General features: G+C 42.6%; 2 long non-coding RNA genes across 3 annotated transcripts; both read right to left on the reverse strand.

Annotated features, from left to right (window-relative positions):
* Positions 1–2,915: 2,915 nt before the first annotated feature.
* On the reverse strand, positions 2,916–3,722 carry LOC116801982. Its single transcript, XR_004362364.1, has 3 exons — positions 3,685–3,722; positions 3,349–3,614; positions 2,916–3,291 (listed from the first exon to the last, which is right to left on the reverse strand). It is a non-coding gene; the product is annotated as an uncharacterized LOC116801982 (long non-coding RNA).
* Positions 3,723–8,117: 4,395 nt separating this feature from the next.
* LOC116802236 lies at positions 8,118–9,533 on the reverse strand. Of its 2 annotated transcripts, none has more exons than XR_004362601.1 (7): positions 9,507–9,533; positions 9,155–9,436; positions 8,942–9,085; positions 8,824–8,878; positions 8,562–8,762; positions 8,376–8,458; positions 8,118–8,305 (listed from the first exon to the last, which is right to left on the reverse strand). It is a non-coding gene; the product is annotated as an uncharacterized LOC116802236 (long non-coding RNA). The 2 variants fall into 2 exon arrangements; XR_004362600.1 differs by having other exon boundaries at positions 8,118–8,313.
* Between the last annotated feature and the right edge of the window lie 8,397 nt (positions 9,534–17,930).

Raw genomic sequence — 17,930 nt, forward strand, 5'->3', positions numbered from 1 at the left:
TCGTTCGTCAATAGACAAATTAATTGTTATAAATTGTCTTCCGGCCGCAAAGTACTAAACCGCGACAACAATTAACATTGAGTGGTCTAAAGAAAACGAATAAATAAACAGTAATTGTGCAACCGTGAAAAAAAAACCGCGAAAAGACGCCGCCCCAACCAAAGGAAACCAGGAGAAGGAAAGCAGAGGGAAAGGAAGAAATTACACCTGGAGAAATTTTAGAAGAGAAGGAGGAATTCCAAAGCAAAGAAACGAAAAACCGGAGAACACATTAAATCAAAAATCAAGGGTATTTATACCACCACAACTATTGCAATATTTTTTATTTTTAATAAAATAATATATATTTCAAATAAAATAAAAAACAAGCATGTCCAGTTCTGACCACCTTTTCTCTGAAGACGAGGTACTTTCAATTTCCTCTAGCGAGCAATCTTCCCCTATTCACGTAAATATTTCGCCTATGTCTCACGGGTCTGGCAATTCCCTGGTTAATAACACCAATATTAACCAGAAGAAATTGCCTTTAAATCAAAAGAAAAGCCCAAATAATTCTTCTTGGGTAGCCATGAATTTCTTTAATTCCCTTTCTCTGAATATGAAAGAGAATATAAATGCCAAAAATGCCCAAAGAGACCCCCTCTCGATCACCAATACTGCTGCAGTCAATGTTGGCGCCAAAAGCAGCATCTCGAAGGGGAAATCGCCTTCTTCTCCTCCATTCTCTTCACAAATACAAAAGCGAAATTCACTCCCCACAATGACTCATACAAATACATGCGCACACTCAAACAACTACGCTACTCAAAGACAGTTTTTATCCACCACAGCGACCTGCACCAATGCAGCCGCAGCCACTAATACGGACACAGAATCAAGAGGCGCCAAACCGAGCGACGCTATGGGAAATTTCCCCTCTCTACCACACATCGACAACGCAGAGAAAAATCTCAGCTCGTCCACCAAAATTGGACTTAATGCTTTTTCCCCTCCTACTCACACACACACACAAATAAATAAAGCCACCAAAACTCCCGCGCTTGCCAATCTTGACTCTTATCTCAAAAAAGCCAATGATATTGACAGTGGGGAAATCGATTCCCCACTTATACAAATTAACGAAAGCAAGCAGGAGGAAAGGCCTAGTACAACCGTCAACGCTTTTTGGTCTATTTTTAACCCTAAGCCAGACATTTCTAAACTCAGCCTAAGCAAGAAACCCACCATTCGCTCTGTAAATACTGGGAAAAGAAGCACTTCCCCTCATTATATGAGTGCTTCTTTAGGCCCTGATGCTCAGGGTGATTTAAAATTAAAATCCAACAACAGACCCATGCCCACTGTGGGGAATTTAACAACAACTCCCAACTTTAGCCGGCCTGCTGCCAAGCGGGACTTATTTAACTCACCGTCCAAGAGCCCAGACGAGCAGCCCATGAGTTTCTCGGAAGTGGTTGCTGGAACAGGTCCAATTTTTGTGGCACCCTCAGTTCCGGCTCCAATTACGAAAACCCCGGCCAAGAGAACTAACGACGATCTGGACTGCTCCAGTTTCAAGACGCCAAATAAACGATTATGCGTGACCACCAATTTCAAATCTCCCAGCATTTTCCCACCTCTCACCACACCCGTTTTCCAAAGCAAGGCAGCCAAATCTGTATATGAGGAATCCAAAACCAGGAATCGACTCTCACACCAGCCGTTACCCTGCCGCACCAATGCTCCTGCACGCAGCGCAACGACGACACCCCCTCAAAATACAGATGCTGAGCTGCCACCTTGGAAACTTGTGCCACTAAGCTGCAGAGCGCCACCCATACTCGTTGACGACGTCAAAGAAATTGTCCCGCTCCTGGAAAAGCTAAACTATACAGCAGGAGTCTCCAGTTACACCACCAGGGCAACTGAAGGGAACGGGGTCAGGATCCAGGCTAAGGACATGATCGCCTACCACAAAATCAAAGATGTCCTTATAGCAAACGGCTTTCCTCTATTCACTAACCAGCCAAAGTCCGAGAGGGGCTTCCGAGTAGTAATCAGACATCTCCACCACTCCACTCCATGCTCGTGGATTGTCAAGGAGTTGCTGACGCTCGGATTCTCAGCGCGCTTCGTCAGAAATATGACGAACCCGGCTACAGGTGGCCCCATGCGCATGTTTGAAGTGGAGATCGTCACGGCCAAGGACGGCAGTCATGACAAAATCATCTCACTCAAACAAATCGGTGGGCAAAGAGTGGATATTGAAAGGAAAAACAGGACACGGGAGCCGGTCCAATGCTACAGATGCCAGGGCTACAGGCATGCCAAAAACTCGTGCATGAGACCACCAAAATGCATGAAATGCGCTGGCGACCACCTGTCATCCTGTTGCACCAAGCCAAGAACCACCCCTGCTACCTGCGTCAACTGCTCTGGAGAGCACATTAGTGCATACAAGGGATGCCCCGTTTACAAGGCAGAAAAACAAAAGCTTGCGGCCAACAACATTGACACAAACAAAATACGCACAATTAAAGACGCAACTAACAACTTCTATAGACGTCAAGGCCCTCCTCCACGCAATAATACCCCACGGCTGCCACACAGCTCAGCGATCCTGAACAGATCAATCGCTGAAGCTCGCCAGGAGGCAGCCAGAAAGTCAATGTCAAATCCTTTCCGACAAAATATTAACGACAGAAGGCCACGATTTTCCTCGCATGACACTGCCATTCAGATGCGTCTGAATAAATGGCGCCGAAACTCAAACAATATACCCAAAAAGGGTAGGAAAACTTCAAGAAACAATGCAAAGCCAAGACTGGTATCCAAGACAAGCAATCCAGCGCAAAGGCATCTGGAAAATTACCAGGACATGCTCCGAAAACAAAGGAGTGAAGAAAATGACCAGGAACCTGAAAAAGGTAACTCAAACCCCAGCCTAGCTAGCAATGACAGCCCTCCGACCACCAGCAGAGCTGCCAGAGCTAGTTTTAAACCAAGAGTTATTGATGTAGCCACACCATCGCCAAGAAACTCCAATCATTTCCTACAAAAAGGATTATCGGACGATCCCACAAGAAACTTAGCAAATAGAGTCGACAATTTAGAAAAGAAAATCGACATTTTATTGGCATTAATTACTCAAGGAAGAGACAACAATCTTGACATGGATACATCCAATTAAATTACAAATACTTATATCTATTAAAACGACATCTTTATCTGATGAAAAAGCGCACTTCTGTCTGCCTCCAAACTCTCTCAAAACTCAGACTGACGAGCGCCTACAAGAACTGACGCTAAAACCTAAAAATAAAAAACAATTAATCATTAACAAATTAAACAACAATCAAATGCACTTACCTACTTGACCACAGCCAACTGCTGATCCACATCTAACGCAACCGACAAGAGGAGGCGGGCTTCGCAAAAACATAATGAAATCGCCACTTTTCGCGACTATAAACACTAAAAATTAATAATCCTAAGACGCCGTCTCCACCTCCTGATGCCATTGCACTAATTAGGATCACTAGCGCGGAGCTGACACCACATTTAAAAGCTTCAAAATCTGTCCCCAAATTGCATAATTTTCCTCAGGGTGTATCTTCAAAGAATTCCTTCCTAACCTGTAATGAAAGGAAAACAAATAAGAATGCAATACATAAATTAATCAAGGACACATAAATAATAACAAACCGGACAGACAAAGTAGCAGATGCTAGTGGACAGCTCCATCCTGCTGATGACAAGCACGCAGCTCCAGCTTCAAAGATTCCAACTATTGAAACAAAGGAACACAAGCTATTACTGGGAAATTTATATTTAAAATGTAATACTTATCTAATTGCAAACTTGTTGACTCCAAAATTGCGGCATTCCAGCTGCAATAACACAATAACAAGGGCCTCCAACTTAGCCCTCACAAAACGTACCTGAAAATCAAAAAATCAACGCAATTATAAAAGCAATAAATACTCCCAAGACTAGTTTCCTCCTAAAGTACCTGAAAAACAATAATAAACGCTTCTATATAAACAAATATACACCAATATAGTACTTACCTTAAATTAAATCCCACTCAATGTACCTGAAACTACAAAAAAAAAATTAATGCAATCATAAAAAACAAATAACATATATAATACTTACCAAATACTATTTTTGCATCCATTTCCATGCCTATTTCGTTGCGGCGGCCCTCTGCAACAAACCTCGAACCGGCGGCCCCAAGCTGCCACTCCTGGCGATACGGCCACAAGATGCGGCGCATATGGCTTCTCTCGGTGATAGACCGAGCTACAATCCTCACTGACGACTTCACGAGACGAACTCCACCATCATAATGCCAGCAGCTCTACAAAAACGCAATGACAGCTGCGTGGGATTATATTCATGCCACTGACGATACAACTTACCTTCACTAAACTAAACGACCGCGGCGAGGGATGCTGAAACCGAGTACAAATAACCTGCAACACCGGCCGGACATATTTGTTGCAAGTGGCCCACTTCCAGCGGCCGCAACAGACCACTGCAAAAATCCAACAAATCTTACCTGTGATGACTCCTGAGACTTCCCAGCGACTCGGTGCTTCCGTCCTTCTGGCGGGGGTACCTGAAAAGAAATAAATAAAACAATCTTAGCCTAAAATTTTAATGTTTATTGTAAAATAATTTCATTTTAAAAATGTAAACAAAACATGCAAGTCAATAATGTTACCAATCCATGTCATTGTCTGAAATCCAAGTCTATAAAAATACTAACTATAACTTAATACTACTTATGTCCAAGCCCCAAACTCACCCCAAGCTATGTTAAACTCCAAAATTCAAATTATTGTACCTATATATTGCATAAAATGTAATCAAAGGCAAAATAAAGTAGTGGATGCGGAACAGAATTCTTTCTGTCTCCGTACCTCCACCTGAAATGTAAAAAAAATAAAAATCCACCTACAAAGTTAAAGTTTTAAAAGTTAAAAAATAATAAGGGGAAAATTAAATAAAATAATTTAAATAAACAAATAAAATAAATTAAATAAATAAATCAATAAACAATTAAATTAAATTTATTTAATTAAAACAAACGCGCTTCGCTTGCCTATTACTTTCACGCGCAAACTTAAATTCGTTCGTCAATAGACAAATTAATTGTTATAAATTGTCTTCCGGCCGCAAAGTAATAAACCGCGACAACAATTAACATTGAGTGGTCTAAAGAAAACGAATAAATAAACAGTAATTGTGCAGCCGCGAAAAAACCGCGAAAAGACGCCGCCCCAACCAAAGGAAACCAGGAGAAGAAAAGCAGAGAGAAAGGAAGAAATTACACTTGGAGAAATTTTAAAAGAGAAGGAGGAGTTCCAAAGCAAAGAAACGAAAAACCGGAGAACACATTAAATCAAAAATCAAGGGTATTTATACCACCACAACTATCGCAATATTTTTATTTTTTATTAAAAATTATATATATTAATAAAATAAAAAATAAACATGTCCAGCTCTGACCACCTTTTCTCTGAAGACGAGGTGCTTTCAATTACCTCTAGCGAGCGATCTTCCCCTATTCACGTAAATATTTCGCCTATGTCTCACGGGTCTGGCAATTCCCTGGTTAAAACGACCAATATTAACCAGAAGAAATTGCCTTTAAAACAAAAGAAAAGCCCAATTAACTCTTCTTGGGTAGCCATGAATTTCTTTAATTCCCTTTCTCTAAATATGAAAGAGAATATAAATGCCAAAAATGCCCAAAGAGACCCCCTCTCGATCACCAATACTGCTGCAGTCAATGTTGGCGCCAAAAGCAGCATCTCGAAGGGGAAATCGCCGTCTTCTCCTTCATTCTCTTCACAAATACACAAAAGAAATTCACTCCCCACAATGACTCAAACAAATACAGCCGCACACACAAACACCGACGCTACTCAAAGAGAGTTTTTATCCACCACAGCGACCAGCACTAATGCAGCCGCAGCCACTAATACGGACACAGAATTTTCCCCTCCTTCTATTACACACACACAAATAAATAAAGCTACCAAAACTAATTTAGAAAGCTGCTCTAGACCTTCCGCGCTTGCCAATTCAGAAACTCAACTCAACAAAGCCAATGATATTGACAGTGGGGAAATTGCTTCCCCACTTATACAAATTAACGAAAGCAAGCAGGAGGAAAAACCAAGTACAACTGCCAAAGCTTTCTGGTCAATTTTTAACCCTAAGCCGGACACTTCTAAACTCAGCCTAAGCATGAAACCCACCACTCGCTCCATAAATACTGGGAAAAGAAGCATTTCCCCTCACCAAAGGAGTGCTTCTTTACGCCCTGATGCTCAGGGCGATTTAAAAATAAAATTACCCAACAATAGATCCATGCCCACTGTGGGGAATTTAGCAACAGCTCGCACCCTTAGTCGGCCTGCTGCCAAGCGGGACTTATTTAAATCACCGTCCAAGAGCCCAGACGAGCAGCCCATGAGTTTCTCGGAAGTGGTTGCTGGAACAGGTCCAATCTTTGTGGCACCTTCAGTTCCGGCTCCAACTACGAAAACCCCGGCCAAGAGGACTAATGACGATCTGGACTGCTCCAGTTTTAAGACGCCAAATAAACGACTATGCGTGACCACCAATTTCAAGTCTCCCAGCATTTTCCCACCCCTCACCACACCCGTTTTCCAAAGCAAGGCAGCCAAATCTGTATATGAGGAAGCCAAAACCAGGAATCGACCCTCAAACCAGCCGTTACCCTGCAGCACCAATGCTCCTGCACGCAGCGCAACGACGGCACCCCCTCAAAATACAGATGCTGAGCTGCCACCTTGGAAACTTGTGCCACTAAGCTGCAGAGCGCCACCCATACTCGTTGACGACGTCAAAGAAATTGTCCCGCTCCTGGAAAAGCTAAACTATACAGCAGGAGTCTCCAGCTACACTACCAGGGCAACTGAAGGGAACGGGGTCAGGATCCAGGCCAAGGACATGACCGCCTACCACAAAATCAAAGATGTCCTTATTGCAAACGGCTTTCCCCTATTCACCAACCAGCCAAAGTCCGAGAGGGGCTTCCGAGTTGTAATCAGACATCTCCACCACTCCACTCCATGCTCGTGGATTGTCAAGGAGTTGCTGACGCTCGGATTCACAGCTCGCTTCGTCAGAAATATGACGAACCCGGCTACAGGTGGGCCCATGCGCATGTTTGAAGTTGAGATCGTCATGGCCAAGGACGGCAGTCATGACAAAATTATCTCACTCAAACAAATCGGTGGGCAAAGAGTGGATATTGAAAGGAAAAACAGGACACGGGAGCCGGTCCAGTGCTACAGATGCCAGGGCTTCAGGCATGCCAAGAACTCATGCATGAGGCCTCCAAGATGCATGAAATGCGCTGGCGACCACCTGTCATCCTGTTGCACCAAGCCAAGAACCACCCCTGCTACCTGCATCAACTGCTCTGGAGAGCACATTAGTGCATACAAGGGATGTCCTGTTTACAAGGCTGAAAAACAAAAGCTTGCGGCAAACAACATTGACACAAATAAAATACGCATAATTAAAGACGCAACCAACAACTTTTATAGACGTCAAGGCCCTCCTCCACGCAATAACACCCCTCGGCTGCCACACAGCTCAGCAATCCTGAACAGATCAATCGCTGAAGCCCGCCAGGAAGCAGCCAGAAAGTCGATGCTAAATCCATTCCGACAGAATATGAATGACAGAAGGCCACGTTTTTCCTCCCATGACACTGCCATTCAGACGCGGCTGAATAAATGGCGCCGAAACACTAATAAGTTACCCAAAAAGGGTAGGATAACTTCAAAAAACAATGCAAAGCCAAGAATGGCACCCAAGACAAGCAACCCAGCGCAAAGACATCTGGAAAATTACCAGGACATGCTCCGAAAACAAAGGAGTGAAGAAAACGACCAGGAACCTGAAAAAGGTACTTCAAATCCCATGCAAGTTAGAAATGACAGCCCTCCTACCACCAGCAGAGCTGCTAGAGCTAGCTTCAAGCCAAGATTTATAGATGAAGCCACGCCATCGCCAATAAACTACAATCCTAACTCGCAAAAAGGCTTCTTGGACGACCACACAACAAACTTAGCAAATAGAGTCGACAATTTAGAGAAGAAAATTGACAGTTTATTGGCCTTAATCATACAAGGAAGAGTTAACAATCCTGACATGGAAACTTCCAATTAATCCTACATTTACTTATACTTATTCTAACAACATCTATATCCGATGGAAAAGCGCACGTCAGTCTGCTCCCAAACTCTTGCTCGGTCATCTCCTTCCTCGACACAGCCTAATTTCCTTAGAATACAAATTCAATTAGATAATGGAATTAAAATATAATCAATATAATCAATACTCACACCTCAAAGCATCCGGATAATCAAGCTTACGAAAACGCACTCCAGCTGATACTGATGAAAGATACGAAAAATACAACCAAGTCCTATAAGATGAAGCGGTAGATCGATACGAAAAGGATTAGTGTGGCAGAAACATGATGAATAAAAGGCGACTCGCTGCAGCAATTTATGCACAACGTCACTTACCTGAACCTCCTTGCCACACGGTCCCGATTAGTATCCCTTATCTCCGATGCAATCCACTTGCAGTGCTGCACTGCAATAGACGGGCCATATAAGCTGCCTACGCTTCGTTCAGGGCTCTCAGCGCGGAGCTGCAAAATCTATCCTTTCCACTACTCTTAAATTCTCTCAGATCGACGAGCGCCTACATTAGAGACGCTAAACCTGAAAACAAAACAATTAACCAATAAGAAAATTAACAAAGACAATCAAATAAAGCACTTACCTCAATAAACACAGCCAACTGGTGATCCAAAGCAACCAACAAGAGAAGACGAGCCCTGCAAAGAAAAACAAAATCACCATATTTTGTGATTATAAACACAAAAATTTGACAATCTTACAACGCCGTCTCCACCTCCTGATGCCACTGCACTAACAAGGATCATTATCCCGGAGCTGACATCAAATTAAAAAGAATTAAAATCCGTCTCCAAATTGTATAATTTCCACAATTCCGTTTTTTTTTCCAATGAATTCCTGAGAATCTATAATGAAAGGAAAATTAATAATAATATAATAATAAATTAATCAAGGACACACAGGAAATTACAAACCTGACAGGCAAACCAGCAGACACAAAAATACGACCTCATCCTGCCGATGACGCGCACGCAAACCAGGAGACGGGCCCCGTCAAAGCAAAACAAAATCGCCAACATTTGCGATTATAGATACAAAAATCTGACAATTTTATGATACCGTCTCCACCTCCTGACGCCAATGCTTTAATAAAGATCATTTGCGTGGCGCAGATGCCACACCCTTACGCTGCAAAACTTGTCCTCAAATTGTATATTTCTCCCCTGTCCTGCATCATCGACGAATTCTCTCCTAACCTGCAATGAAAGGAAAATAAATAAGAATGCGATATAAAAACTACTCAAGGACACATAAATAATAACAAACCGGACAAACAAAGTAGCAGACGATAACAGACGGCCCCATCCTGCTGACGTCAAGCACGCAGCTCCAGCTTCCAAGACTTCAACTATTGAAAAAAGGGAACACAAGCTATTACTGGGAAATATATATTTATAATATAATACTTATCTAATTGCAAACTTGATGACTCCAAAATCGTGGCTTTCCAGCTGCAATAACACAATGACAAGGGCCTCCAATTTAGCCCATACAAAACGTACCTGAAAAGCAAATAAATCAACGCAATTATAAAAGCAATCAAATACTCACCCCAGACTAGCTTCCTCTTTAAGTACCTGAAAAACAATAATAAACGCAACTATATAAACAAATATACACCAATATAATACTTACCTTAAATTAAATTCCACTCAATGTACCTGAAACAACAAAAATTAATGCAATCATAATTAACAAATAGCATATATAATACTTACCAAATTCTATTTTTACATCCATTTCCATGGCAATCTCGTTGCGGCGGCTCTCTGCAACAAATCTCGAACTGGCGGCCTCAAGCAACCAATCCTGAAGCTATGGCCACAAGACGCGACGCACCTGGCTTCCTTCGCTCAATAAAAACGCAATGACGGCTGCGCTGGACAACTATTCGCAACTCTTCCCGACGACCGGCAATATGCATCTACAATACAAACAAACTCATTAAACAATTGCATAAAGCTGCCATTGACGATATAATCGGATCTTCACCAAACGACGGCTGCGTGGGATGACGCAGCTGAGAACAAATCACCTGCAACTTGTTGCAAGTTGCCCACTTCCAGCGGCCGCAACAGACCACCGCCAAAATGCAACAAAACTTACCTGTGATGACTCCTGAGGCTCTCTGCGACGCGGTGCTCCTGTCCTTCTGATGGGGGTACCTGAAAAGAAATAAACAAAACAATGTTAGTCTAAAATTTTAATGTTTATTGCAAAATAATTTCATTTTAAAAATGTAAACAAACATGCAAGCTGATAATGTTACCAATCATATCAATGTCTGAAATCCTTGCCTACAAAATACTAACTTAAAATTAATACTAACTATGTCCAAGCCCCAAACTCACCCCATGCTATGTTAAACTCAAAAATTCAAATTATTGTACCTACATATTGCATTTATTGTAATCAAAGGCAAAATAAAGTTGTGGATGCGGAACAGAATTCATTCTGTCTCCGTACCTCCACCTACAAAGTAAAAAACCACCAAAGCTGAACTCGGCAACAACATAAGAATCCAAGCTAAAACAATGGATGCCTACAATGCAATTCAGAATGTTCTCCTTGAGGCAAACATACCACTCCACTCCCACCAGCCAAAGAGTGAAAAAGGCTTCCAAATTGTAATTAGGCATCTCCATCAGTCAACCCCGACCAAATGGATTGAAAGCCAACTACAAGATATCGGTATAGCTACAAAACTTATCAGGGCAATGCAGTTTAGGGACACAAGAAATCCTATGCGCATTCATGAGGTTGAAGTTGTACCCAAGGCTGACGGCAGCCATCTCAAGGTCCTGCTATTAAAATCCCTGGGAGGACAAAGAGTCAAGGTTGAAAGGAAACGGGTATCAAAGGATCCTACGCAATGTCATCGCTGCCAGTGTTTTGGACACACAAGGAATTATTGCAGAAACCCGTTTAAATGCATGAAATGTGGCCAACTGCACGCCACGGTTTCATGCACCAAACCCAAAAACCTTCCGGCTGTTTGTGCAAATTGTAATGGAAGTCACGTAAGCAGCTATAAAGGATGTCCTGCTTTCCAAGAAGCAAAGCAAAGACTATCCATTAACAAAATCCAATCCCTACACTCACAACCCACGCACCTCCAGACGCCCCGCAATAAACAGCCCTACCCAAAACCCACGCACCTCCAGACGCCCCGCAATAAACAGCCCTACCAAAAACCCACGCACCTACAAACGTCCCGCAATAAACAGCCCTACACACACGCCGCCCCACGCACCGTAAACAACACTAAAATGCCTGCTAAAATAAGACAAGTAAAGATGACGCAAAGAAATATATCTATAAGCAAACGCCTAAATAGAATGAAGAATCTGGACAAGAAACTGAGGAAAGAAACAAGCCCGCCGACAACTAGCAAAAAGGTCCTGGCTTCTCTAGAAGAAAGCAGGAAAAACCCTAATAGCGTCCTAAACCCGGCCAACACACATCTCACCCACTTCCGCCCACCCCCAACAGCTGAAGATATCCCTAATTACGGATCCAAGGAGCCTAGTCAGGAGCAATACATTTTAAATCGCATTGAAGGGATGGAAAAGAAGCTAAACAACCTCCTAGAAATCGTCACCAGCCTACTAAATCAAAGAAAATATTGTCCAAAATCTCCAAAAAATCCTTTCCGGGATCCAATCTTTGTGTAAACGCTCTTTCTAGTATCATCAGAAAGTGACGTCTCTTATGGCTCAGACGGGAAACAGGAATATACTTAAAATCGCTTTCTGGAATGCTGGTGGGATTAACAATAAATTAGATGAGCTCAAGCTGTTCATCGTAAATATTGATGCTCACATAGTCATAGTCACTGAAACCAGACTTGACAACAAATCCACCAAACTAGAGCTGCCAGGATTCTTCACATACTTAGCCCAAAATCCTGTCTCTAGCAAGAGAGGAGGAGTCGCCACTATAGTAAACAGCAGTATCCGACATATGGCCTTAAAACCAATTGAAAAAGAATGCATACAGAGTGCACCAATAGTCTTGCTGCCAGACAACAACAGACGCAGCGAAATGATAGTAATAGCATCTGTCTACTGTCCGCCCTCACCAAAGTGGTTGTCCCACCATTTTACTGACGTTCTCAATTTTGCTGAGAAAACTTTGGGAGGACAGTCTAAGTTCATCCTATGTGGCGACTGGAATGCAAAACATAGGCAATGGGGCTGTATACGCGCCTGTCAACGTGGCGCCGCACTCTTCGAAGCAGTTCAAGCTGACTCCTTGGCTGAGATCATTGCTACTGGCTGTGCGACACATTTCCCGCACGACACAAGGAAAAACCCGTCAGCAATAGATTTCTCCATTTGTAAAGGGCTTGGCAGATTTGAAAAAAGAATTTCTTCAAGGGCGGATCTATCCTCAGACCATCTTCCCATATTACTAGAGATAAACCTAGATATAAACACTCTCTCCTTGCAAAAACAAAACCACAATATCCTCAAGAAAAACACTAACATTGAGCTTTTTAAGAAAGTCCTGGAAAGAAAGGTACTATTAAACACTGAGATAAGGGTAGCAGAAGATATAAACGACGCCATAAATATCTTCATGAAAAACATAAAGGACTCGGTTGCGGAATCAACTCCCACCCTAAGAACACCTGAAAACTCCAGAAGAAGGCATGGGCAAGCCAACAGAAAAAGTCATACCCTAGCACTGGACGAAACCACAAGCAGACTGCTGGAGGAAAAACGAACACTAAGCAGAGTTTTTAAAGCTACTAGAACGGACGAGGACAAAGCTAAACTAAAAGCTGCTGAAAATCGACTAAAAAAAGCAATAAAAACCTTGAGAGAAAATAGAATCAATGAGCAAGTCGAAGGAATAGACACAAATAACCCGGACAGAATGAGAAAAATGTGGAAACTGCTAGACGAAGGCAAAAGGACAAATCAGCCTAATTTTCCCCTCAAATTAGAAACCCAAAACGGACCAAAATGGACAAAAACGATAAAGGAGACAACAGAAGCATTTGTCTCCCACTTGGAAGGAAGATTTAAGCCAAATAATAATGTACCTGATTACCACATAAATAGAGTTAATACTGAACTAAGAATAATTAAGGAAAGCATGCAAACCGAACGACATAATCTAAACAAAAACCCACAAAACCAACCCATTACTCTAAATGAATTGAATGACGAAATAAAAAACTTAAAGAACAGTAAAGCACCGGGAAAAGACCTTATAACAAACCAGCTAATAAAAACCCTACCGACTAAAGCTACCCTGTACCTTATCCTAATCTATAACTCCATACTTAGATTAGGATACTACCCTGAAGCCTGGAAGCATGCACAGGTAAAAATGATTCTAAAACCAGGGAAAAGTACAAACGAGCCAAGTTCATATAGGCCGATTAGTCTACTTTCGGGACTCTCAAAAATTTTTGAAAGACTACTCTTAAAAAGACTTTTTAAGGTAGACCTATTCAAAAAAGCTATACCTCTGCACCAATTTGGCTTTAGAAAAGAGCACGGAACTGAGCAGCAAATAGCCAGGGTCACACAGTTCATTCTAGAGGCCTTTGAGAAAAAGGAATACTGCTCAGCGGTTTTTCTTGACATAACAGAAGCTTTTGACAGGGTTTGGCATGAAGGACTATTACTTAAGCTAGCTAAGATACTACCTTACAACCTATACATCATTCTGGAGAGCTACCTAACAAATAGAACGTTTGAGGTCAAAGACCAAGCTGGAGAGACCTCGAGAACAGGACAAATAGGCGCAGGTGTGCCACAAGGAAGCAATCTCGGACCACTACTCTACTCAATCTTCTCCTCAGACATGCCTCTTCCACATATCTACCGCCCCTCACCAACAGAAAGAATCATGCTTTCAACATACGCAGACGACACTATGGTCCTTAGCTCAGACATAATACCAACTGCTGCCACAAGGAACAATGAAAACTACCTTAAGTCATTTTCCGACTGGGCAGAAAAATGGGGTATATCAATAAACGCTGCTAAAACTGGACATGTCATCTTCACATTAAAAAACGACTTACCAACAAATCTAAAGACTATGAAGATAAAGGGCCAAACAATAAAGACTGAAAACAAACAATCATACCTTGGCATAATCCTTGACAGCAAGCTAACCCTTAGTTCCCACGTCACAAAGCTGGTGGGCAAATACACTTCAGCCTACAGAAAAATGACATGGGTCTTAAACGGAAGGAGCAAACTCCCTACAAAGACTAAAATGCTGATCCTTAAGTCAGTCCTGTCACCAATATGGCAGTATGCCATAGCAGCCTGGGGTCCCCTTGTTACGGATGCACAGATAAGACGGATTCAAGTTGTGGAAAATAAGAAAGTGAGAGACATATGTAGAGCGGGAAGATATACGAAAAACGAAACTATAAGGGACCGATTTGAAGTCAAAACAGTAGAAGATTTCTACCAACAGACTGTCCACAGGTTCTCAGAAACCATAAAATCACACCCAAATATAGCTGTTCGCAGGATCTTCTCTAGGCACTTTATCCCGAAAAGACTAGAAAGTAGCAGGCAGAGGTACTTGAAAATGACAAGGGACCATATCACCCTAAACCAGACTGGACAAACACTCTCACCTAAACTTCTAAAAATCCCTGATCTAGATGACTGCAGAACCCTAAAAAAGCGAAATGAGAGAGATAAAATAAGGCAAACACATCTAATTGAACTCCCCACCCTGCTGAGACTAGAGGAAGAAGAGGAAGAGCTCAGAAGAATAAAACAACAGGAAGTGATAGAAAGAAGGGAAAGGGAAAGCCAAAAGTGGCCTCCAGATAGATGGGGTGAATCAGAAATCAACCTATATAATAAGCAATATAGAAGGGGCGATCTAACCAGACAGGAAATAATAGAAAGATTTAAAGGACAACCACTAAATGTACAGAGAATAATCTTACCCGACTACGAAGGAGACCAGGAACAAAATTAAAATAAATCAGAGAAAAGCAAAAGACAGAATTAACCAAAACTGGCGGAAGGGGTGGCAAAATATATAAATAGAAAAGAAATAAATAAAAAAAGGCTAAAGGCTCACATACAGGTTATTTTAATAAAGGAAAATGTCTCACATATAAATGGTAAAATCTAACTAATAACACCTACTGGATGATATAGACTGCGCACTCGAATGGCGCTTTCCTGGCGAGATGGAGAACGCATCACTGGTGATCCGTCTCTCATTCCAAACTGATGGATATGTGCCTGAAACAATCTCCGCTTTATGATGGCTCCATTTGCCGCTTTGTCTGGCTCTTCACCACCGCTTTCCTGAAAGAAAGAAAATAATTTATTAGTTTTCCTTCTCTTTCCTAAAATATACAATAAAATTTCATTCCTGAAAACCGGTGTGTTCCTGTAAAAGCAACTGAACTGCGGCGCATGCTTTTCCCTCCTGCTAAAGTAGGGATACCTGCATCAGGACTGAAGGGACCGAATGGCCGATGATTAGCGACACTAAACGTACGGAGATCATGTCTGATGGCAGCCTTGCCTGGGATTAGGCGCCGGAATCACCAACAACATGCAGAGCTTCATCAAGGCGAGTTGCGACACAGGAATCACCTTCTAGCCGAGCGTGATAACGAGTCGGCAACACAAGGAAACAGCAGCAACAATAAAAACAGCGACAGGAACAACAGTGAATGCTTTTGCCACATCCGCCTTCTGGGAATATACGACGACCCGACTTCCTGACAAGCCACCTGGCAATCATTCTCGGACCGGCAAATGAACTGGAAGAAAGGAAAAAGAATGCAATTATAACAATAAACTTAATACTTACCTCCAGATTAATCGCAAACTTTAAGAACCCAAATCCTTGGCATCCCATTTGCGTCGGCCTTAATATTAGCTGCTACAAACGTACCTGAAAAATTAAACAAATTAAACAAATATAAAAGCAATTATAACAACAAACGTAATACTTAACTCCAGATTAACCGCAAACGTAAAGAAATCAAAACCACGTGATCCTAGCAGCGACGGCCTCAATATGAGCTGCAACAAATGTACCTGAAAACAAAAACAAATATTAATGCAATTATAACAACAAACTTAATACTTACCTCCAGATTAATCGCAAACTAAGAACCCAATAAACCACGGCATCACAGCTACGACGGACTCAAAATTAGCTGCTACAAAAGTACCTGATAACAAAAAACAAAAATTTAATGCAATTTAAAACAAACATAATACCCACCTTCAGAATAGCCGACCTGAAAAATATACCTGAAAAACAACAAATAATGCAACTATATAAATAAACAAATACAAACATAATACTTACCTCCAAGAACCGAAAAATATACCTGAAAAACAACAAATAATGCAACTATATAAATAAACAAATACAAACATAATACTTACCTCCAAGAACCGTCCAGCCTAGGCACCTGAAAAATACAAAGGAAAAAAAAAAAAAAAAAAAATATACCAGCAGCAACAACAGCAACGACGCAGCCGCCACTGGCAGCAGCAGCAGCGGCATCGTAATCACCACCAGCAGCGACGCAGGCACCACCAGCAGCGACGCACTTCACCACCAGCAGCGATGCAGTCACCACCAGCAGCAAAAACAGTAGCGACGCGGTCGGCCACCAGCAGCGGCAATAGCAGCGACGCAGCCACCACCAGCAGCGACGCAGGCACCACCAGCAGCGACGCACTTCACCACCAGCAGCGATGCAGTCACCACCAGCAGCAAAAACAGCAGCGACGCGGTCGCCACCAGCAGCGGAAACAGCAGCGACGCAGCCACCACCATCAGCAGCAACAGCAGTGACGTAGTCACCACCAGCAACAACAACAACAGCTACGTACTCACCACCAGCAGCAACAGCGGCGGCGACGCAGCCATCACCATAATGCAACAACAGCAGCGGTCGGTAGCGACAGCAGTAGCAGGGAATGGTTTTTGCCGTAGTCGCATTCCTTGCCAATCGTTTTGCCGTACGACGATTATCCGGTGGACAAATACTTCTTTCTGGATGTCTAATATTATGATTTACTGGACGCTTGCATCAGGTCTGACGGGCCAGATTGGCCGATGCCTGGTACATGATGGCATCTCCGAGGAGAAGGAACTACATCACAATTTACATCAGGAAAGGTAACATATGATTTCTTTTTCCCTTTTCCAAGTAGTAGTGAGACCAGCTACCGAGAATGACCTGGAATACCGGCTAACGCGAAGCAGGGTATCGATAACGTTTCTGGCGGGAAAAATGCCAGAACATCGATTACCAGCTAGGCTGCTTTTACCTCCGATTTATCGAAGCCCAGGAGTAGTGGGACCAGCTACTGATAATGACCAATGACATCGGCCAACGCGAAGCGATATATCGGTAACCATTCTGACGGGAAAATCGCCAGAACACCGATTACTAGCCGTGCTTTTTTCCTCCGATTTATCGAAGTCCAATAGCCCGCCTAGGCTTCCCGACCAAAACGGCGCGTCAGTGGTGATTGAAAATCCGGCAGAGGCACCAGTGAAACAGCTAACCAAAGTGAACAAGACGTAACGCAGCATACAAAATGGACGGACATAATGGAGACCAAAGTGAAGGATGGGCAACAGTGCTATCTATCTCCTCGGATGATAGCAACTGCTCGTCGTCACCGCCATCTGCTAGAGTCTCATCGCTGGAATCCT

The sequence above is a fragment of the Drosophila sechellia genome, chromosome X (assembly GCF_004382195.2).
Source record: "Drosophila sechellia strain sech25 chromosome X, ASM438219v1, whole genome shotgun sequence".
Classification (NCBI taxonomy): Eukaryota; Metazoa; Arthropoda; class Insecta; order Diptera; family Drosophilidae; genus Drosophila; species Drosophila sechellia.